The sequence below is a fragment of the Bos grunniens genome, chromosome X, assembly GCF_055505025.1.
Source record: "Bos grunniens cultivar Pamir isolate PY7600 chromosome X, Bosgru_T2T1.0, whole genome shotgun sequence".
In the NCBI taxonomy this organism is placed as follows: Eukaryota; Metazoa; Chordata; class Mammalia; order Artiodactyla; family Bovidae; genus Bos; species Bos grunniens.
In genome coordinates this window covers 14,431,980-14,455,811 of record NC_141194.1, presented here as the reverse complement: position 1 = coordinate 14,455,811, position 23,832 = coordinate 14,431,980, and the positions used below count along the sequence as shown (strand labels likewise).

At 41.6% G+C, this 23,832-nt stretch overlaps 1 protein-coding gene across 35 annotated transcripts in view; it reads right to left on the bottom strand.

Moving 5' to 3' along the window:
• Window positions 1-23,832, bottom strand: part of PPEF1 (protein phosphatase with EF-hand domain 1) — a 158,281-nt gene that overhangs the window by 127,591 nt on the left and 6,858 nt on the right. For 24 of the 35 annotated variants that reach the window (XM_086387374.1, XM_086387360.1, XM_086387389.1 and 21 more), the window contains one exon: window positions 898-981. The exons of the other annotated variants lie outside the window; for them this stretch is intronic. The gene's annotated coding sequence lies outside the window, so the exon portion shown is untranslated. The remainder of the gene's footprint in view (window positions 1-897; window positions 982-23,832) is intronic. 35 annotated transcript variants of the gene reach the window in all.

Here is a 23,832-nt window from a genome sequence, read left to right as displayed (position 1 = left end):
ATGATAACATTTATTGATCACTTACCACGTTCTAGGCATTTGTTGATTTTAAAGGTGTTAATCTTATTTAATCTACACACTATCCTATGAAGTATATACTATTATTATTCCTACTTATGCATTAGAAACTGGAGCCTAAAGTCCAACAGCAAATGAGTGGCAGAGCAGGGATTTCAACTTGGGCACTTTGACTCTAGAACTTCTACTTACAATCATTATGTGGCAGGAGGTAGATGGGCCCCCCTCCAGGGTAAAATGATTTGAGATTCATTCCCTGTGGACTAAAACTCCAAGATAAGAACAGCAAGACAATTAAGGGAGAAGGCCGGGCCCTGCCCAGACCACATATTTCTCATTCTCAAAGTGAAGAGACCTCCCCAACCACACATGTGCAGAAAGGCTTCTGGGAAGTCAAAGGGGGAGTGATGCCAAGGAATGCTCTACCCAGACGCCTTTTCAGTAGAATCCATCTTGGCTAAAAGATGCCTGCACACACATGGGAGGATCCTGAGATTTACCAAATACGGACTGTGAACCAAGCAAATCGAAATGACTGGCCAAAGGAAATCTGGAAGAAATGTCCCATAAAAATAATTCAAACTGTCACGAGGGTGCGACTCAGTAACTCTGAGTCCACTTGTGTATCTATCCACACATACTGTACTCTTTTTCCTGTTAAATACTTTACTTGTTTCACTACTTTCTTTGTAGGAATTCATTTCTGCAAAGCTGAAGGGCCAGGCCTTTGTCACTGACCACTGGTCTAGCGGCTAGGATTTGGTGCTCTCAGCACCGCTACCCGGCCTCAATCTCTGGCTGGGAACCCAAGCCCCACTCCAAGTCACTGCAGGCCAAGGCCATCTGAGATCAATTACACTATACTGCTTCAGTCAGCACCTGTGTGTTTTCAAAATGAAGCTGCCAGCCTCTTCGGATGCTCTCCTCCTTTCCTCCAGCTAGGCAGGGATGTATTCCCCCAGCCTGAAAAAAGAAAATATAATGGGCAAAATAACGTTAACTCACCCAATAACAGACTTATACCCCCAACAGGCAAGGTGGGTCAATTTATCTCTCAATGGGCACAGTGTCATATGAAAACAGCCAATGGAAAGGTGAGAGATCGGTTTCCTCCTTGGAAAAGGCCATAGAAAAATCATTCTGAACTAAGATGCACTGTGCTTTTCTATGCAATTCAACACATTTTTATTGCTCTCCCTCTATTTGGCAGGCACTGTGTTGAAAGGACAAGGACATAAATGGTAAACAAAATGGATATGATTAAGTGAGGCAAACACACAGGTAAATAAGAAATCAAAATAAAATTACAAATAAAAGTACCTCTGGTATTGGAATATAAGCACCAAGAACCTAAAACACTGCCAGGCACATAACAAATGTTTATTACATGAATAAATGAAAGCAATACAGTATGACAAAATCTCTGATAGGACAGGCAGGGGGCACAGAGAAAGAGCCCTACCCCTGAGAGGAGGGTGAAGCAAGGCTTTCTAGAAGAAGTGATACCCTAAGACTGGAGGATTACATAGCCAGAAGTTAAGAGTTAACCAGAAGAAGAGAGTGAAGGAGAAAAAAAGGCCTCCTGTAGATATGTACCTAACAAGGATGTGCAACGGTAGCAGTGAAACAAAAATCAGAACGAACTGAGTTCCTAATTATAATGCTGCAATTAGACTTATAAGCAGATAAGAGAAAACTATCCATCTGCTATGACTGAAAAATGGTGGCTGCACAACCTGTACAGCCTGGACTCACTGACTCTTTCTTGGCTGTCTTGGTGGTCTCTCTTTCTCACTTCCCCACTCCCCTATTGAGTTTCCCTTCACCTTTCAAATAAACTTGGTCTCAAATGTTTGTCTTGGGGTCAGCTTCTGAGGGAACCCAAATCAGGACACTCGGTTAGTCTATGGCAGTAGCAAGCTATAGCAAGGCACAGAGGAACAGAGAAGGCTGGTTTTCTCACAAGGGAGAAATTGGGCATTGCAGGTAAACCTCTATTTCACAAGCTTCCTGGAGCTGGCCACAGTTCCAGCTTCTATAAAGGAAAAGTCATCTAATGAGCAGCTCCTATTATTGGTTATGACACAGCCAAGGAAAACATGCTAGAATCCAGGCAAAGCAACTGGACTTGGGAACAGACTGAGAAGAAATGGTGTGTGCAGATATGCTTGGTGCTGAGTGAATAGTACTTAAACTAAAGTGTCTGCCTGCTCATGGTGCCTGATACCTTAACACCTGATAGCACCAAAGTGGGGAGCTCAGATTGGGCTGGCCTCCCAGCTCTGGCGACTCTCAGCTAGCCCTCTAGTGCTGGGGTTGTTCCCAACTAAGGCTCAGCAGCTCACGCAAAAGCCAATGCTCAAGAGATGAGTGGTGGTTGGAAGAAAAAGGCTGTTTTATTCAGGAGACCAACAACCTGGGGAGAAGGTGGACTAGTGTCCAAAAACCAACTCTGAAGACTCTGCTCAACCATGAAAGTGTTTAAAGGGAGAATCATTTGGGGAAGGGGTCAGAGTCTCCCTTATCTTCCACTATGTTCAGACTTTCTTCTGAATGGCTGTTGGCGAGGTAACAGGGTGGTGTTCCAGGATGCTTGTGCATGGCCTGAAACTGCCATCTTCTGCCCGGGTGGGGCCTTAGCTCCTGCAGAAGAGCTCGGAGACACCATTCTGTGCGCCCCCTGAGGAGGAGCCAGGACCCTGCACTGCTGTTTCTGGACCGCTCCTCCCTAGTTTCTGCATTTCCTCACTTGATTAGCAACTGTTCAAAGCTCGCCTTTGGGACTCAGGGAAGAGCAAGGGGGCTGAATGAAGCCTGTTTCCTACAAACAAGAAACAGGGGACACAGAAAGGATTTGCACCCCAGACAGCCCCACAGGATCCTGCTCCATTTCAGGGCCAGTGATAAGCAGTCACATCCAATCCCAGCTTCCTGGCACCTCTTGTTGTTGTTGTTTAGTCAGTCGTGTCGGACTCTTTGCAACTCCATGGACTGTAGCCCATCAGGCTCCTCTGTCCATGGGATTTCCTAGCACCTAATAGTCTCCAAACTGAGGTACCTGCCCCATAGCAAAAACCAAAAGATCTGCTGGACAATAAAAAGCAAAGTAACAGAACTCATATTTTCTAATTCTTTTTGAATTTTCTATTTTCATAATGTACATTTTTGGTAATATACACAAAATATGAGTTCAATAGTATTAGCTGTATATAAATAAATATAGTTATCAGACATCCATTCTCAGAAAGCTTTCACTGAGAGAAGTTCATGATCAAAAACATTTGAAGAACCTTGATTTAAAGAGCCTGCTTCTTTTGAAGAGAGGGAAGGAATACTAAGTAGTTTTATATTTTAATAAAGAGAAAGGATCAAGCCTATTTCCAGGGATGATTTCTGGGTATTGAAAAACCACATTAAGTAGGAGAAAAGAGAGGCCAGATTTGGCAAGTCATTAGAAAGTTATTAAAATAAATCAAAGATGGGTTATAAGTCACTATCAGGTGAAAGAAATTCATAAAGGCCAGTTTTGGCCACATCTGTCTATTGGGGTCACCTGGTCAGCAGCCACAATGACAGGCTGAAAGAGCTGTCATGTGTTGAAGTTTATAAATTCATCACTGAAAAGGCTCCATCTTGAGTACAAAAGTTGAGCTTTCCATGGTTGTCACTTAATAAATAGCATATTAGTAGATATTAGAATTTAACCACTGGTAATCTAACCCTGCCAGGATAAGATGGCTGGATGGCATCACCAATGCAATGGACGTGAACTTGGGCAAACTTCGGGAGATGGTGAGGGACAGGGAGGCCTGGCATGCTGCAGTCCACAGGGTTGCAAAGAGTCAGACATGACTGGGTGACTGAAAAACAACAGTCGAACCCTAGCTTTGTCCAAGATGGCATGACTCAAAAAACAAAACTCCTTAAATTAACCTTGAATGTTCATAAATCAAATGAAAGAGTAAGACAGAGTAAGGACACTCTACCCTGTCTCTCCCATAGAATAAAGCTATAAAACCTGGACAGAATCCGTGGACCAGCTGTTTGAAGACTGTGGTAAATTTCAAGATGGCCCCCAATGATCCCTGCCTCCTGGTGTTCATGCTTTTGTGTCATCTCCTCCCTTTCAGTGTAAGGCTTGACCTAGTGACTGACTTCTAGTCAGCAGAATATGGCAAATATGTTGGGCTGTTACTACTGTGACTAAGTTATGAAAGATTGTGACTTTCTGTCCTATAAGCAGACTCTCTCTATTGCCTTCACAACTCGTGTGTTTTTGATGAAATAATCTGTCGTGCTGGAGAGGCCCCCATGGCACAGGACTGAGGGAAGTCATGGGCCAAAAGCCAGCATGGAACTGAGGCCCTCAGTCAAAGAGACCTCAAGAAACTGAAATCTTGCCAACAACCATGTGAGCTTGGAAAGCAGATCCTCCCCCAGTGAAGCCTTAAGATGACTGCAGCTCACCTGACACCTTGACTGCAGCAGCTTGTGAGAGACCCTGAAATAGAGGGCCCATGTAAACTGCACCTGGATTCATGACCCAAAAAAGCTGTGAGATCATAAATGTGCATTTTAAGCCTCTAGATTTTGTTATTACAGCAATAAATAAGTACCACAAAGAGTTTGGAAAGTAAACAGCAGAAGGCATACTGAGAAGATAAGAGTTTGAAGTACTGCCACACTGGTGGTGAGTTAACCATTTTTTTCCCTCCAATTTCCACAGCCTGGATTCAAGGAAGCTTAAATTCATATCAAAAGCACAGTGAGCTAACACTGAACACCTATTAGATTTTTTTTAAAACTCTAATAATACCCAGCACTGGTTAGGATATGGAGCAACTAGAACTCTTATACTTTGCTGGTGGGAATACAAAATAGTGCAGCCACTCTGCAAAATAGTTTGATAGTCTCTCATACAGTTGAATATGTACTTGCCATATGACATAGTAACCCTACCCCCTGGATATTTACTCTAAAGGAATGAAAGTTTATATTCATATAGAAACCTGTACTCAAGTTCATATGGTCAAATACTTAAAACAGCCCGAATGTCCTTCAGTGGGTAAACAGATATACAAACTGCAGGACAGCCATACAATGGAATATTACTTACCAATAAAAAGGAACAAACTACTGATAAAGACAGCCTGGATGAATCTCAAAGGCATTATGCTGAAAAAAGTCAGGCTTAAAACGTTGAGTACACTTACATGACATTCTCAAAAAGACAAAACTGTAGTAATGGAGAGCTGACTAATGGCTGCCAAGGTTTATGGGGTAAGGGAGAATGTGACTACAAAGGAAGAGCAAGGAGTTTTGGAGGTGATGTTCTGTATCCTGATTATGGTGTGACACTAACCTACCCAAGTGTTAAAATTCACAGAACTGTACAAGTCGGTTTTACTGTACACTAATTTAAAAATAAATTTTTAAAAAACTTCAGAGCTGCCCTTTGTGCCTTAGTGCCTTTGGGTCTGCAGACATTAAAGTCCGCATGGGCTGACTGTGACTGCCAAGGGTCTTCCTAAAGCAATGCCAGAAGCAGTGCCTGCCACTGTAAACTATGAGCACCAAGGAATACACTTGTCCTTCCATTGGACTTCAGTTTTAGCTATCCATGGACAAAACTCATAATCAGAGACCCCAGTGAGAAAATTGCAACCCATCCATCCTTTACCTAACAGATACTTACTGAGCAAGTTCCAGCTATGAGGGGGCAGATATAAAAAATGAATACATTCTGATTCATTTCCCTACCAGATTCATAGTGTAACGAGGGACATGGGCCATCCACAGATAATTTTAAGACAGAAGGTGTAGGTATGAGGCAGGAGACAGACATGCCCCAGGCTGAACAGTTTCTCTGCAATGGACAGAAACTGCATAAAAGCGGAATGATGGAGGAGGTTGGGCCCTACCCAGATAAGAGATAAAAGACCACATATTCCTACTTCTCAAAGTCAAGGAGACCTCCCTGACTACACATGTGCAGAAAGGCTCCTTGGAGGTAGAAAAGGGAGGGGACATCACCTCACAGTAAGTGATGTCAACTTCCCATAAGCCTCTTCACCAGCGTTCACCTTGGCAAAGAGATGAGCATGCACACAGGAGAGGATTCTGAGATATGCCAAATACGGACTCAGAACCAGACAAATCAAAATGACTGGCCAAAGGAAACCTGGAGGGAATGCCCCACAAAAGTGATTCAAGGGGCTTCCCTGGTGGTCCAATGGTTAAGAAATCCACCTTGCAATGCAAGGGACACCAGTTCAATCCCTGGTCTGGGAAGATCCCACATGTTTCGGGGCAACTGAGCCCATGCACCACAACTACTAAGCCTGCATGCCTAGAGGCCGTGCTCTGCAACAAGAGAAGCCACCACAATGAGAAGCCTGCGCACTAGAACTACACAGTAGCCACCACTTGCCGCAACTGGACAAACCCTGCGAGCAGCAACAAAGACCGAGTGCAGCCAAAAGTAAAATAAATAAATAATTTTTTTTAAGTGATTCAAACCACCAGGAGGGCACAACTCTCTCTGAGTCTGCCCATGTGTCTATCCACACGTACCGTACCCGTTTCCTCCTAATGAACACTTGACTTGTTTCACTACTTTCCATTTTCGTGTGAATTCTGCAGAGCCGAAGAGCCAGGGCCTTGTCACTGACCACTGGTCTAGTGGCTGGGATTCAGCGCTTTCACCATCTATAACTGGCCTCAGTCTCTGGCCAGGAACCAAAATCCTGCTTCAAGCCACTACAGGCTGAGGCCACCCAAGATCAGGTACAAAGATATGCCATGTACTACCACAGCCCAGAAGGATACGAGCCCTGCCAGGACAAGTCAGGAGACATTTCCTAGAGCATACAAGGTAGAGAACGGCACTCCAGGGAAATTGGGAGCACACTACATTTGAGTTATATTTCCTGAGACTGGGGTGGGTAGCATGTATAACAGCAGAAGATGGGGATGTGAACCTGAGGAGGTAGACTGGTGCCAACTGTGACTGTTCTCATAAATCACAGCAAACAATTCATACTTTTATCTGTCAGTCAGAGACTGCAATTTCAAATGCTGACATGGGCTGGAATACATAACAGAAATGAATAAAGCAGCCTGGGTGGAGATGATGGGACATTGTAGAGAGTGTCTATCTAAATGAGGCAGCAGTTGTCCAAAAATCCCAACCCAACATTACCCACTGTAATTTTTCAAAAGAAGCTGAACATACTTTTATGTAAAATCTCTGTATTTTTAAATGCCAGTATGAGTATACCTCTACAAACTTAAGATGCCATCGATTACAAGGCATATCATTATTTTATGTACCAATAGGAAACAAAAAAGCAACTCATCAAACTGTGACACACCATTGATTTTAAGGCACATCCCAATTTCAGTGGTGCTAAAATGTGAAAAAATGTGTCTCTCAGAATCAATGAAATGCAGCAGTGATTCTCACTTTCTCAGAACACTGTACAGACTCCAGTGTGAGGCTGCCAGATTGCAAACTCTGATTAAGTGAAGAGGAGCCTGAGAGTAATCTCATTAGATTCACACTTTAGGAAGATGACTCTGCGGGTCACATGGCAATGACCTGGTGAAATGCCAGCCAGAGGAAGACCAATGAGGAAGCACCTGCAATGATCCAAGAGATCAAGGATAAGGGCTTAATTAAAGCAGTAGCAGTGCAAATGGAGAGGAGAGGCCAATTGTGAAAGCCCTTTAGGAAATAAACCCACTGGTCCCAGACTGGGTATAGGGAGTAAGGGGGATAGAGGCATCGATAAGGATTCCAAAGTTTCTAGTCTGGAATACTAGATGGATCCATCACATCTTCACCAATGCTCACTGGGTATCTACCAGGTGCTGGGCACTGCACTGCACCCTGGGGGTACAACGATGGACAAAACACACATGGTCCCTGCCCTGTGGTCATTTACAGTCTAGTGAGTGACACCCTAACAAGTTAAAATGTCCCATAGGCAGCAGAGGCTCTTTTTAAAGCCCAGAAAATAAATCAGGTCTGCAGATTCTGATTAAAGAGGTTATCAGGTTATCGGTAACAGCTAAAGTGATCAGAGGGAGCACTTGTAAAGTTAGAGGCAACAGGGGCAAAATCAGATGCCTAGGAACAGAGACATTTAAAGGGAATGAGGAGGAGGGATAAAAAAAGGAGACTAAAAACAGAACAATCTGGAAAGGAAAAGGCTCAGGAGAGAGGGATATCTGTAAACCAAGGGAGAAACGTATTATCATGGAATCTAATATACCTTTATCTATAATTAATGCACAGAAGTAAATAACCTTGGCAAAATGTACAATTCAGATTTTCAGAATTATGGGTGTTTGGCGTTTCACATGAATTCCAAATAGCCTTATCAGAACTGCTTCTTATTTAGAGAGTTGTGGATATTTTTAAATATCGCCACAATCTGTTCTTTCAGCTTGTTATTGTGTCTCTGTTGACATCTAGCATGAGTCAATGGCAGAGCAATGGTAATTCCTTACTTTTTTTTTTCCTTCAGCAGGAGCTATAGTCCATCATTCTAAGACAAAAGTGAAACAAAGAATATACATTTATACTATCCCCTCTCATGTCAAAGCACGGGGAATTGGGCAAAACTGATCTAGGCCAGACAGCGGAGTCCCCTTACAAGATCATCACAAGGGTCATGTCCCAGAGCCCTGCACCAGGCTGTGATGTGGTAAGATACTCTGGTCCTCTGGACTTGTTCAGAAAGGCCCTTTATTTTCTGAGAGAGGAAGTCAGGCCCAGAGAGGTTAAGTAGCCTCCCAACATCATCGTCTTAAGACTTGGTGGCCAGTACTCGTCCCATTACATCAGTGATCCAACTCTACCCTAATAAAGACAGCTTCAATACTACATACACTAAAGTATGACAAACTCAATACATAAAACATTAACTCTACTAGATCTGGCCAAACAACAGGAAGAACATATAGTTCCATGTCTACCCAGATTTCATTCAATTTATCTGCTCCTTTAAGAGTTCTTATCCTTCCCTCTAAGTTTTACCAGTTCCACACAGGTTGAAGGAAAGTAAAACTCCTAGATTTTCACGTTGTTGGTTGCTGAATCTTTTAGCCTGACCTGCAGACTCAGGACACAATCCATCATCACGCTTACAGATCTTACTTGAAGAGGAGTCCTCAGCCTCACCTGGAATTTTCCAGATGGAGATTCTAGAATGACTCTTTAATAGGTTGCCTTGGCAACTCCATAATGATGAATGCAGGTATGACTGTACCTGCCAATGGAATGTGAACAACACAACCTGGATGAGAGAACCACTTCCTGCTTACTGAGAAGGTAGCTTCCACGTTCTCCAAGCTTACTTTTCGCCAACCATTACCTCCCTGTCAACCGTGTTTGTTTTCATGAACATAGAGAACAAAGAACAGTTGGTTTCTTGGAGGAATGTCGAAACTATTAGCTAAAGCAAGGCCTAGGAAATACCCATGGCTTTCTGTACAAAACATTTGTTAGTATTGCCTCAGATGACTACAAGTTTATGGTGAAGACTTTGGAAAGGTTTTTAGAGAATTTTGTTTAAGAATACTTACTCTTGTCTTGGTTTTATTCATATATTCATCCAACAAATATTTGTTGAGCCCCTACTGTATGCCAGACACTGTTCTAGACCCTGGAGTATGTAAGTGGACTCTATGATTTAGGGACTTTCAAAGGAAAAACTAGGGTTTAATAAGTCTTTAGTTTACTAAAGCTGAAGTTAGTATTTTCACTAATATCCCCCAAAGGGCAAAAGTTATTCATTTACATAAAACTCTCTAAAATAGTGCTTCTCAAACTTTGATGTGCTTATAGACAACCTGGGGACCCTGTTAAAACACAGATGCCTGGGCCCAGCCCCTAGAAGTTCTGATTCAGTAGGTCTGGAGTTGGCTCATGAGTCTGGAGTGCTAATGAATTCCCAAGGGATGGTGAAGCATACTTTGAGAGGCACTACTCTGTAACACTGTATTTTTTTTTAATCTCTATTTCTTTTTCAACCCACTCTTCCACAGCTTTTAAAGTCAAATATATTCTACAATGCTTTTGTGATTTTCACGGTCAACTCAGTATCAGAAGAACATGAGAATGTTGTGATGTATAAATGAAACAATGCCATAAAGATTTCAAATATTTGGAAAGAATGAAAGAAATAACAATCATAAGCAAATTGATGTATCAGTAATGTACTAAAACCTCACTAATTTGCCCTAGTGAGGTGGATTGTTATTCTTATTTCATAAGTCTGATTTACAAAACAGTTTTAAGGATATGTATTCAAATTAACCTGATGTAACTAAGAACAGGAAAATTCTACATGTTTAATGACTCTCTTACTTTAACAGGGAGATAAGAGCTATTTGTAATGAACATACATTTCAAATGAAGCTCTGGATTTTATATTACACGAGATACAAATAACCTCCCCACTTAGGCCTCTGTTTCTCACCACTAAACCGGTATGTCTGCCTCCTATGCCATGCTCCTGCTGATGTGGTTATGTGAAACGGATACTAGGTAAACGAGCTGGTGGCAGATTCAAGATTTGTCTACACTGTTTTTCCTAAGAAGGCTATAAAGTTAATATAGGGTCTGGAGAAAGTACTGTCATTTTTAAAAATTAAAAAAGTCTCTGTGCATGGAAGAACAGGAGGGTTAGGAAAGGGGACCAGGAGTAAATTCTCGCAATTTCAAGGGAATATCAGCTCTGTCACTTATTAATACAAGCCGGGTACCTTAGGAAACGTTTATTATTTCTCCGTGTGCCTTCTCATTTTAAAAATGGGGATAATATTTAAATGGAAAAATCTAAGTGGAAAATCCTTCATAAACTATAAAGTGCTAAACAGATATTAGCTACCATTTCTAGGCGAGGCCTACATTTCCTGAGTGGATACACATCCTGGAGGAGAAATGTGGCCTGGTCTGTGGGTCAGGATGTGCTTAGGAGCATCAGACACTTCAGTTTCACAGTCAGATTGCTTGGGGTCATTTTCTACAGCCACCACCTAATAGTTGTGTCTGAGCTTGGGAAAATTACACAACCTCTGTGTCTGCTTCTTATAAACTGAGATAGTAATAGCACTGCTCACACTGAGTTGATATAAGGAATACATGGGTTCATACACATTGTGGCAGCCACGGATAGTTGCCTAGCCAGTATCTATTCTCCTTTTCTTCCATACCAATAAAGCCCTAATTTTGCTTTTGATGGCAATGGGCCCAGCCACCAAAACTTCATTTTCTAGGATCCCCAGTGGTTAGGGGCTCTGTTCTGGCCAATGAGATATAAGGAGAAATCTAGTGGTTGAGGCTCCCAGAAAAGCCATTTTTCTGATTAAAAAAAAAAGAGATAAGACTTAGCTGTCAGAAGCCCTTTGCTTTTATCCTTCCCCCACTGTGTCTGGAACCATGACATAATGCCTAGAGGAAAAGCAGCCCTTTTGAGTGCATTAGGACAAGAGGCTAATGCTGAGAATGATAATGCAGAAAGGCTGAAGGAGAGCCTGGGACACAAATTATGTGAAGTGGCTTCTTTCCTGACTTAATGTCACCTGAGGTAAAAGCCAATCCCTCTGCATTAAGTCCCTGTTATTTCACTTACCTCATCACATGCAGCCAAACACATTCTCTAAACAATACACTTGTAAAGCAGTTTTGAGTAGTGCCTGGCTTATAGTTAGTATTCAATAAATAATATTATTTGCCCATCATTCTGTTGCCTAACCAAGTGGCCGACAAATATTGCCCCTTGATCCCTTACAATAGTACCCTAGTTTTCCTTTCTGAGCTCAACTCTGTCCCTATACTAAGCCCTGTGGTTTGCATGGGATTGACACCACCCTCCACTCTAAGTGTGAGATTGAACTGGCTTAATTCAATCAGCATGAGCCCACTTGCCAAGCAACAATGACTGCCCAGGGCTAGGCACACAACACAGGCCTAGGCAGCTCACACATCCTCTTCTCCCAGCAAAAGGGAGGGTTCAGGTGGGCATGTAACTAAAGACAGGCAATATGAGTAATCTCCAGGCTCCTATTTAATCTACTTAATCAAATCTACAGTCAAGCACAATAAAAATTCATATCCAACTCACCTTTTCCAAAGAAAAGAACAGCAATAAAATGTACAATTTTCAATTGTGTGAATTCTTTCAAATTTCTCTTTGAAAAGAGAAAAAAAAAAATTAACAGCGAATTGAAATTGTTTTGTTTTTGTTTTTTGTAAACACATCCAGGAGAACGCCTTTAAGAATAGATGTGCATCTGGGTTTTAGAATGAACGCTGGACCCAGAGGCAAACACTGGAAACCTATGACTAATATTGAAATAATATTCATAGACAGTTGTCATGGCAGCCTGCTCATTCTGCACAAAATAGAACCCACTGCATTTTAACAAGATTTAGCAAAGGAAAGCTGCTAGCCTGCAGACAGCCTCTAACTGTGTTAAACAACCTACTAATTGGTTTTGGTTTTATCATTATATATAGTCTTCAGACTATACCCTAATTGTATCCCAAAAAGTCACAAACACTTAAAATTACTAACAAAAACACTAAGATGATCTTAATTTAACACCTCCACCACTCTTGAAATCTTCCCATCAAACTATGAAGAAAGCTTATAGGCAAGTCCCATTGTGTGCACAGTTGAATCCACTTAGAAATCTAAAGACAGTAAGTTTGGGAGAATCAGAGGGAAATGTCATTTCTGTCACCAATTAGCATTGGCTGGGTGCCACTATCAGTCACTTCCTTTTAAGCAGGGTTCCATAGGAGTAGCCAATTTGGGGAGTAGCCAAACTGCTCTGTGCTCAGTTACACAGTCCCAGGGGAGTGACTTTAGAAACTGGAGGCATCTTGACTCGTTGAAGTAAGGGAGGGGGAGACAAAGTATTTTCAGTTGATCTGTTTCTCTCTTGAGTGGCTATCTATCAAGTCTAAGCTCACTGAATGTGACTGCAGGTGATTTTGTAGATGACATATAGCTGTTGTCGAGAGGAATACCCCACAAAGCCATCTTTCCTAATAGATAGGCTTTTGCATATCACCCTGCCCCGCCTCCTGCCTTCTCTTTAAGAGAGAAGAGACAGAGTCTAAAAGTCAATAATAAAAAAATTCAGTAACATCCAAAGTTAGGAAAAACATATCAAGCCATTATCATCCATTAACATCTTGAAACAAATTAGTCCTTTGGGTTAATTAATGTTCTCTAAACTCCTTGAGATGGGGCCATGTCGTACACTTTAAAAAAAAACAAACTCCAAACAAACAAAAACACTGAACTCGTAGACATACTGCAGGTATGCGACAATAAACAAAGGAACTGAGACACTGAGGAGCGGTCCCTCAGTAACTGGTGGGCAGATTAAACACACTGTCAAAATGGTATAGGAGAGAAATGTGGAAATACTGCATCAGTGGGGATTGTGTTTTCCTTCATATAACTGAAACTCTCACTAAATAGCAGCATTAAAAATTAGTAATTTTATTTTTTAAGTGTAATCGAGAGTCTGGAAGTAGTAAATTTGGGGCTGGGACCCAGGTATCTTCCTTCTTTCTGCTGAGCAATGTAGCTTTCTTCTTCACAATTGTCAGCTCATGATCACAAAATGGCTGCTCTCCCTCCAACATTTTATGTGCATTCTGAGGAGAAAGTGAAACTAAGGGCAAAATGGGGCATACCAACTGAGTCGACCTCCTTTTAAAGAAATGGTTTTGGAAGCCCACCTACTTCTATACAAGTCATTGGCCAGAATTACGTCACACAGGCTCTTCTAACTGTAAGGGAGCCCAGGAAATCAATCCTAGTTGGACACATTCCTGAGTCAAACAAAATCAGGAAGTGTGGTGTAGAGGTTAAATACAGATAATGGAGCCAGATGGCCTGGGTGTAAAACCCTACTCCTTTATTTACTTAGCTTTGTGACTTAGTTACGTAATTATTCTGTGACTCAGTTTTCTCATCTGTAAACTAACCATAGTAACAGTACCTTTCTCACAGGTTTCTTGGGAGGATTAAATGAGTTAATATGAGTAAAGAGTCTGAACAGTCTCTAATACATAGCAAGCATTCTAAAAATGATTATTTTTATTACTGACAAAAAGAAGAATGAATATTGAATAAGCAACTAGCAGTATCTGCTGTAGATGTGTTGGCCACTCTGTAGCCTCACCCATCCTGGTTACTGTAATCAGTGGGGACAAGTGGCCTGCTGCATCTGAGAACTGATGGCTCTCCAGGCCAGAAAACCAAAATCCTGAGCTGTCAGAGCAGCCATTCCCATGACCATCAGCCTCTGTCCTCATTTCCTCAGAACCAAGGGCAACAAAACTTCCAAGTGAGCCAAGAAGGCACTGCCAGCCCACTGTGGTGATGCCCATCCATTCTAGACATGAGTCATCAGGACTCCTGTTGCAAGAGTCAGTAAGGCCAACTCCTGCTGGCCTCAGCAAAACTGGAAATGCACCCTTCTGACAGCTGACGAGTCAATGAGGAGATCTAAGGCCTGACTTGGTCAAGGCCTTAAATGACAGTACCAAGTCACTCTGTTTCTCACCTCCAATTCCTCACTGTTGGCTCTATTCTCAGGCTTCAAACTGATGTCTCTCAGACCTTGCGATCATCCACATTAACTTCTCAACATCCTCCCTATGTTTCAGTAATTCTCCACATTTGAATCCTTGAGGAGAAACAAGAAATTTGCTCTCCCAACCTCTTTCACAGCAGGAGCACAGGTGTGTAACCTAGGCTCTGCCAGAGACCTCAATTTAGAAGAGAGCAACAGAAGGAGTCAAGGGATTATGAAAGCCATCATCTGCCAAAGTTAGTTTGCAGAGACAGCAGTACCAGAGACTCTGGGCCCCATCACTGGCTTGAGTTTCTAAGTCTGTATTCAAAAGGGGTAGCCGTGGGCAGGTATCTCTGCTGGTACAGCCTTGCAATGATATTCAGACATAATTCCTGGCTTTAGAGTCTCCAAAGCCAGCCTTCTCGGAGAGCCTCTGGGCCACCAAATATCCTTTAATAAATATTTTGTTCTTAAACTAGGAGAAGTGTTGAATCAGCTTAGATGATGTTATACCCTAAATCTCAGTAGTTTACACTTCTCAAGGTTTATTTTTCACTCCTGTTTTGTGCAGGCTGGCGGCAGTTCAGTAACATGATCTTTCCTCTAAGACTTGGGCCAACCTCTCTCTGGGGCATTGCTATACTCATGCTACTGCTGCTAAGTCACTTCAGTCCTGTCCGACTCTGTGCGACCCCATAGATGGCAGCCCACCAGGCTCCTCCGTCCCTGGGATTCTCCAGGCAAGAGCACTGGAGTGGGTTGCCATTTCCTTCTCCAATGCATGAAAGTGAAAAGTGAAAGTAAAGTCGCTCAGTCGTGTCCGACCCTCAGCAATCCCATGGACTGTGGCCTACCAGGCTCCTCCATCCATGGGATTTTCCAGACAAGAGTACTGGAGTGGGTTGTCATTGTTATACTCATAACAAAGGGGAAATATCAAAGCAGCACCCCACAAGCTGGCCCTTCACACCTCTGCTGGGAAGTGAGGCACATCAATTGTGCCCACATCCAACTGCTGAAAATAAGTCACTTGGTCAAACCTATCCGTGGGGCAATGGTATAAAAATCCCACCTAGGAAGAGCAGTAAATATCTGGGGCAAAAAGCTTCCACTGTAGGCCACTCAGAGCCCGTGTGATACCATGCAGTAGTCAGATGACAAGAGAATCCCCAGCCTCTGGATTATCTGACACTGAGTCCAGGGTGAACAAGGAAATGTCTCCTCTCAGGAATTCACACAAAAGGCCCAGAATAAGCTCTGACTGGGACTGACTGACCTAGCATGAGTCATCTCCAATCTTGAACAGCTCCATTCAAGATATTTTTATGGAATGGTTACTATGTAACAGGTCCTACTTAGGTTCCACAGAATGTAACAGTGAACAAAACCAAATCCATGCCTCACAGAACTTTCTGGTTGAGAATAAGGGGCAGAAAATATTTAGAAATAAATAAATATCTAGAAAATTACATAGTGGTGCAGTATATAGAAAAATAAAGCAGGAAAGGGGGATATTGAGTGTCCAGGGTAAAGGGGAAAGGAAAACAGCAATTTTAAACAGGGCAGTCAGGGGAGGATTGCTAAGAAGATATTTGGGCAAATACCTGAGCAAGGTGAGAGAGCAATGCGGTGACACAGAGAAAGAGCAGTAAAGGCTGCGAGAATAGCATGTGCAAAGGCCCTGAGGCAGAAAAGCCCTACTGTGTTTGAGGGACAGTAAGCAGGCAAGACCCCTTCATGGATAACAGCCTTGTCACGATGAAGGGGCTTGTGTAACTCGATGAAGCTATGAACTATGCCATGGAGGGCCACCCAAGAAGGAAGGGTCATAGTGAAGAGTTCTGGAAAAATGTGGTCCAGAGGAGGAGGAAATGGCAAACCACTCCAGTATTCTTGCCTGGAGAAGCCCATGGACAGTATGAAAAAGCAGAACAATATGACACCATAAGATGCATGCCCCTCCAGTTGTAAAGTGTCCAATATACTACTGGGGAAGACCAGCAAGCAATTACTAATAGATTCAGCAAGAATGAAATTGCTAGGCAAAAGCAGAAACGATGTTCAGTTGTGGATGTGTCTGGTGGTGAAAGTAAAGTTCGATGCTGTAAAGAACAATACTGCATTGGAACCTGGAAGGTTAGGTTCATGAATCAAGGTACACAGGATGTGTTCATGCAGGAGATGGCAAGAATTAATATCAATATCTTAGGAATCAGTGAACTCAGATGGACAGAAATGAGAGAATGTAATTCAGATGACCATTATATCTACTGCTGGGCTAGAATCCCTTAGAAGAAATGGAGTAGCCCTCATAGTCAACAAGAGAGTCCTAAATGCAGTACTTGGGTGCAATCTCAAAAATGACAGAATGATCTCAGTTTGTTTCCAAGGCAAACCATTCAATACCACAGTAATCCAAGTCTATGCCCCAACCACTGATGCCAGAGAAGCTGAAGTTGACCAATTCTATGAAGACCTACAACACCTTCTAGAACTAATACCCCAAAAAGATGTCCTTTTCATCACAGGGGACTGGAATGAAAAAGTAGGAAGTTAAGAGATATATGGAGTAACAGGCAAGTTTGACCTTGGAGTACAAAATGAAGCAGGGCAAAGGCTAACAGAGTTTTGCCAAAAGAACACACCAGTCATAGCAAACACCCTTTTCCAACAAGACAAGAGATGACTCTACACATGGACACCACCAGATGATCAATACTAAAATCAGCCTGATCATATTCTTTGCAGTTGAAGACAGAGAAGCTCTATACAGTCAGTAAAATCAAGACCAGGAGCTGACAGTGGCTCAGATCATGAACTCCTTACTGCAAAATCCAGGCTTAAATTGAAGAAAGTTGTGAAAACCACCAAGCCATTCAGGTATGACCTAAGTCAAATCCCTTATGATCATACAGTGGAAGTGACAAACAGATCCAAGAGATCAGATCTAGTACACAGAGTGCCTAAAGAATTACAGACAGAGGAGGCAATGACCAAAACTATGCCAAAGAAATAGAAACTGCAAGAAGGCAAAGTGGTTGTCTGAGGAGGCTTTAAAATAGCTGAGGAAAGAAGAGAAGCAAAAAACAAGGGACAAAGGGAAAGATATACCCAACTGCATGCAGAGTTCCACAGAATAGCAAGGAGAGATAAGAAGGCCTTCTTAAATGAAAAATGCAAAGAAACAGAAGAAAATAATAGTATGAGAAAGACTAAAGATCTCTTCAAGAAAATTGGAGATATCAAGGGAACATTTCTTGTAAGGATGGGCATAATACAGCACAGAAACAGTAAGGACCTAACAGAAGCAGAAGAGATTTAAGAAGAGGTGGCAAGGGACTTCTCTGGTGGTCCAGTAGCTATGACTTTGAACTCCTAATGCAGGGGGCCTCAGTTCGATCTCTGGTCAGAAAACTAGATCCCACGTGCCACAACTAAGAGTTTTCATGCCACAACTAAAGACCTAGAGCAGTCAAATAAATAAATATTAAAAACAACGAAAAAGAGAAGGTGGTAAGAATACACAGAAGAACTACACAAAAAAGGTCTTACTGACTCAGATAAGTGTGGTCTGGTGCTTTCACTCACCTAGAGCCAAACATTCTGCAGTGTGAAGTCAAGGGGGCCTTAGGAAGCATTACTAAGAACAATGCTAGGGGAGGTGATGTATTTCCAACTGAGCTATTTAAACTCCTAAAAGATGAGGCTGTTAAAGTGCTGGACTCAATATGCCAGCAAATTTGGAAAACAACAGTGGCCACAAGACTGGAAAAAGGTCAGTGTTCATTCCAATCCCTAAGAAGAGCAATGTCAAAGAATGTTAAAAGTACCATACAACTGTGCTCACTTCACATGCTAGCAAGGTTATACTCGAAATCTTTTAAGCTAGGCTTCAGCAATGTGTGAACCAAGAAATTCCAGGTGTTCAAGGTGGATTTAGAAAAGCCAAAGGTATCAGACACCAAACTGCCAACCTCCATTGGGTCATGGACAAAGCAAGGGAATTCCAGAAAAACATCTGCTTCTGCTTAATTGACTACACTACAGCTGTGAATGTGTAGATCACAACAAACTATGGAAAATTGTTAAAGAGATGGGAATAACCTACCAGCCTACTTGTCTCCTGAAAAACCTGTATGCAGGTCAAGAAGTGACAGTTAGAAAAGGACATGGAATAAAGGACTGGTTCAAAATGAGAAAGAAGTACAACAAGGCTGGATACTGCCGCCTTGCTTATTTAACTTAGATCAGATCAGATCAGATCAGTCGCTCAGTCGTGTCCAACTCTTTGAGACCCCATGAATCACAGCACGCCAGGCCTCCCTCTCCATCACCAACTCCCAGAGTTCACTCAGACTCATGTCCATCAAGTCAGTGATGCCATCCAGCCATCTCATCCTCTGTCGTCCCCTTCTCCTCTTGCCCCCAATCCCTCCCAGCATCAGAGTCTTTTCCAATGAGTCAACTCTTCGAATCAGGTGGCCAAAGTACTGGAGTTTCAGCTTTAGCATCAGTCCTTCCAAAGAAATCCCAGGGCTGATCTCCTTCAGAATGGACTGGTTGGATCTCCTTGCAGTCCAAGGGACTCTCAAGAGTCTTCTCCAACACCACAGTTCAAAAGCATCAATTCTTCAGCGCTCAGCCTTCTTCACAGTCCAACTCTCACATCCATACATGACCACAGGAAAAACCATAGCCTTGACTAGACGGACCTTTGTTGGCAAAGTAATGCTTCTGCTTTTGAATATGCTATCTAGGTTGGTCATAACTTTCCTTCCAAGGAGTAAGCATCATTTAATTTCATGGCTGTAGTCACCATCTGCAGTGATTTTGGAGCCCAGAAAAATAAAGTCTGACACTGTTTCCACTGTTTCCCCATCTATTTCCCATGAAGTGATGGGACCGGATGCCATGATCTTCGTTTTCTGAATGTTGAGCTTTAAGCCAACTTTTTCACTCTCCACTTTCACTTTCATCAAGAGGCTTTTTAGTTCCTCTTCACTTTCTGCCATAAGGGTGGTGTCATCTGCATATCTGAGGTTATTGATATTTCTCCTGGTAATCTTGATTCCAGCTTGTGTTTCTTCCGGCCCAGCGTTTCTCATGATGTACTCTGCATAGAAGTTAAATAAACAGGGTGACAATATACAGCCTTGACGTACTCCTTTTCCTATTTGGAACCAGTCTGTTGTTCCATGTCCAGTTCTAACTGTTGCTTCCTAACCTGCATACAAATTTCTCAAGAGGCAGGTCAGGTAGTCTGGTATTCCCATGTCTTTCAGAATTTTCCACAGTTTATTGTGATCCACACAGTCAAAGGCTTTGGCATAGTCAATAAAGCAGAAATAGATGTTTTTCTGGAACTTTCTTGCTTTTTCCATGATCCAGCGGATGTTGGCAATTTGATCTCTGGTTCCTCTGCCTTTTCTAAAACCAGCTTGAACATCAGGAAGTTCACGGTTCACATATTGCTGAAGCCTGGCTTGGAGAATTTTGAGCATTACTTTACTAGCGTGTGAGATGAGTGCAATTGTGCGGTAGTTTGAGCATTCTTTGGCATTGCCTTTCTTGGGGATTGGAATGAAAACTGACCTTTTCCAGTCCTGTGGCCACTGCTGAGTTTTCCAAATTTGCTGGCATATTGAGTGCAGCACTTTCACAGCATCATCTTTCAGGATTTGGAATAGCTCAACTGGAATTCTATCACCTCCACTAGCTTTGTTCGTAGTGATGCTTCCTAAGGCCCACTTGACTTCACATTCCAGGATGTCTCGCTCTAGGTCAGTGATCACACCATCATGATTATCTGGGTCGTGAAGATCTTTTTTGTACAGTTCTTCTGTGTATTCTTGCCATCTCTTCTTAATATCTTCTGCTTCTGTTAGGTCCACACCATTTCTGTCCTTAATCGAGCCTATCTTTGCATGAAATGTTCCTTTGGTATCTCTGATTTTCTTGAAGAGATCTCTAGTCTTTCCCATTCTGTTGTTTTCCTCTATTTCTTTGCATTGATTGCTGAAGAAGGCTTTCTTATCTCTTCTTGCTATTCTTTATATGCAGAGTACATTATGTGAAATGCCAGGCTGGATGATTCACAAGCTGGAATCATGACTACTGGGAGAAATATCAACAACCTTAGATAGGCAGATGATACCACTCTAATGCCACAAAATGAAGGGGAACAAAAGAACCTCTTGAGGAAGGTCAAAAAGGAGAGTGAGAAAGCTGGCTTGAAACTAAACATTCAAAAAACTTAAGATCATGGCATCTGGTCCCATCACCTCATGGGAAATAGAAGGTGAAAAAGTGGAAGCAATGACAGATTTTATTTTCTTGGTCTCCAAAATCACTGCAGATGGGGACTGCAGCCATGAAATTAAAAGATGCTTGCACCAATCATACTGTTCATGAACAGTCTCCAAAATCACTGCAGATGGTGATTGCAGCCATGAAATTAAAAGACGCTTACTCCTTGGAAGGAAAGTTATGACCAACCTGGACAGCATATTAAAAAGCAAAGACATTACTTTGTCAACAAAGGTCCATCTAGTCAAGGCTATGGTTTTTCCTGTGGTCATGTATGGATGTGAGAGTTGGACTATAAAGAAAGCTGAGTGCTGAAGAATTGATGCTTTTGAACTGTGGTGTTGGAGAAGACTCTTGAGAGTCTCTTGGACTGCAAGATCCAAGCAGTCCATTCTAAAGGAGATCAGTCCTGGGTGTTCATTGGTAGGACTGATGTTGAAGCTGAAACTCCAATACTTTGGCCACCTGATGCAAAGAATTGACTAATTGGAAAAGACCTTGATGCTGGGAAAGTTTGGGGGCAGGATGAGAAGGGGATGACAGAGGATGAGGTGGTTGGATGGCATCACTGACTCGATGGACATAGGTTTGGGTGAACTCCAGGAGTTGGTGATGGACAGGGAGGCCTGGTGTGCTGTGGTTCATGGGGTCACAAAGAGTTGGACATGACTGAGTGACTGAACTGAAGTGCACCAATCAATTTGATACACCATATTAACAAATTAAAAGATAAAAACCATATGATCATCTCAATAGATGCAGAGAAAGCTTCTGACAAAATTCAACAGCCATTTATGATAAAAAAAAAAAAACTCTCCAGAAAGTAGGCACAGAAGGAACATACCTCAACATAATAAAGGCCACATACAATGAACCACAGCAAACATTATTCTCAATGGTGAAAAACTGAAAGCATTTCCCCTAAGATCAGGAACAAGACAAGGGTGCCCACTCTCACCACTACTATTCAACACAGTTTTGGAAGTCCTAGCTACAGCAATCAGAGAAGAAAAAGAAATAAAAGGAATCCAGATTGAAAAAGAAGTAAAACTATTTGCAGGTGACATGAATTCTTTACATAGAAAACCCTAAAGATGCCACCAGAAAATTGTTAGAGCTAATCAATGAATATAGTAAAGTTGTAGGATAAAAAATTAATACACAGAAATCCCTAGCATTCCTATACACTAACAATGAGAAATCAGAAAGAGAAATTAAGGAGACAATCTCATTCACCATCGCAAACAAAAGAATAAAACACTTAGGAATAAATTTACCTAGAAAGACAAAAGACCTGTATGCAGAAATTTATAAGACACTGATAAAGAAATCAAAGATAATACAAACAGATGAGAGATGTACCATGTTTGGATTGGAAGAGTCAATATTGTGAAAATGACTATACTACCCAAAACAATCTACAGATTCAGTGCAATCTCTATCAAACTACCAATGGTATTTTTCACAGAACTAGAAAAAATAATTTCACAATTTGTATGGAAACACAAAAGACACCAAATAGCCAAAGCAATCTTGAGGAAAAAAAATGGAGATGGAGGAATCAAGCTTCCTGACTTCAGACTATACTACAAAGCTACAATCATTAAGATAGTATGGTACTGACACAAAAACAGAAATATATACCAATGGAACAAGATAGAAAGCCTGGAGATAAATCCACACACCTATGGGCACCTTATCTGTGACAAAGGAGGCAAAAATATACAATGGAGAAAAGACAATCTGTTCAATAAGTGGTGCTGGGAAAACTGGTCAGCTATGTGTAAAAGAATGAAATTAGAATACTTCCTAACACAATACACAAAAATAAACTCAAAATGGATTTAAGACCTAAATGTAAGACCAGAAACTATAAAATTCTTAGAGGAAAACATAGGCAGAACACTCTTTGACATAAATCACAAGATCCTCTATGACCCACCTCCTAAAGTAATGGAAATAAAAACAAAAATAAACAAACGGGACCTAATTAAACTTAAAAATTTTTGCACAACAAAGGAAACTATAAGCAAGGTGAAAAGACAACCCTCAGAATGGGAGAAAATAATAGCAAATGAAACAACCGACAAAGGATTAATCTCTAAAAGATACAAGTTCATGCAGCTCAATACCAGAAAAGCAACCAACCGAATCAAAAAGTAGGCAGAAGACCTAAACAGATATTTCTCCAAAGAAAACATACAGATGGCTAACAAACGCATGAAAAGATGCTGGTCATCACTCATTATTAAAGCAATGCAAATCAAAGCTCAATGAGGTATCATCTCACACTTTTTGGAATGGTTATCATCAAAAAGTCCACAGACAATACATGCTGGAGAGGATATGGAAAAACTGGACCCTCTTGTTGGTGGGAATGCAAACTGATACAGCCACTATGTATGGAGATTCCTTAAAAAACTAAGAATAAAACTATAATATGACCCATCAATCCCACTATTGAGCATATATCCTGAGGAAACCAGAACTGAAAAAGACACATGTACCCCAATGTTCACTGCAGTACTATGTACAATAGCTAAGACATGGAAGCAACCTAGATGTCCATCAGCAGATGAATGGATAAGGAAGTTGTGGTACATATATACAATGGAATATTACTCAGCTACAAAAAGGAATGCATTTGAGTCAGTTCTAATGAGGTGGATGAATCTAAAGCCTATTATACATAGTGAAGTAAGTTAAAAAGAGAACGACAAATATTGTATATTAATGCATATATATGGAATCTAAAAGATGGTACTGATGATCCTACATGCAGGGCAGCAAAGGAGACACAGAAAGAACAGACTTTTGGATTCAGTGGGAGGAAAGGGTAGGATGATTTGAGAGAATAGCATTGAAACATATACATTACCATATATAAAATAGATAGCT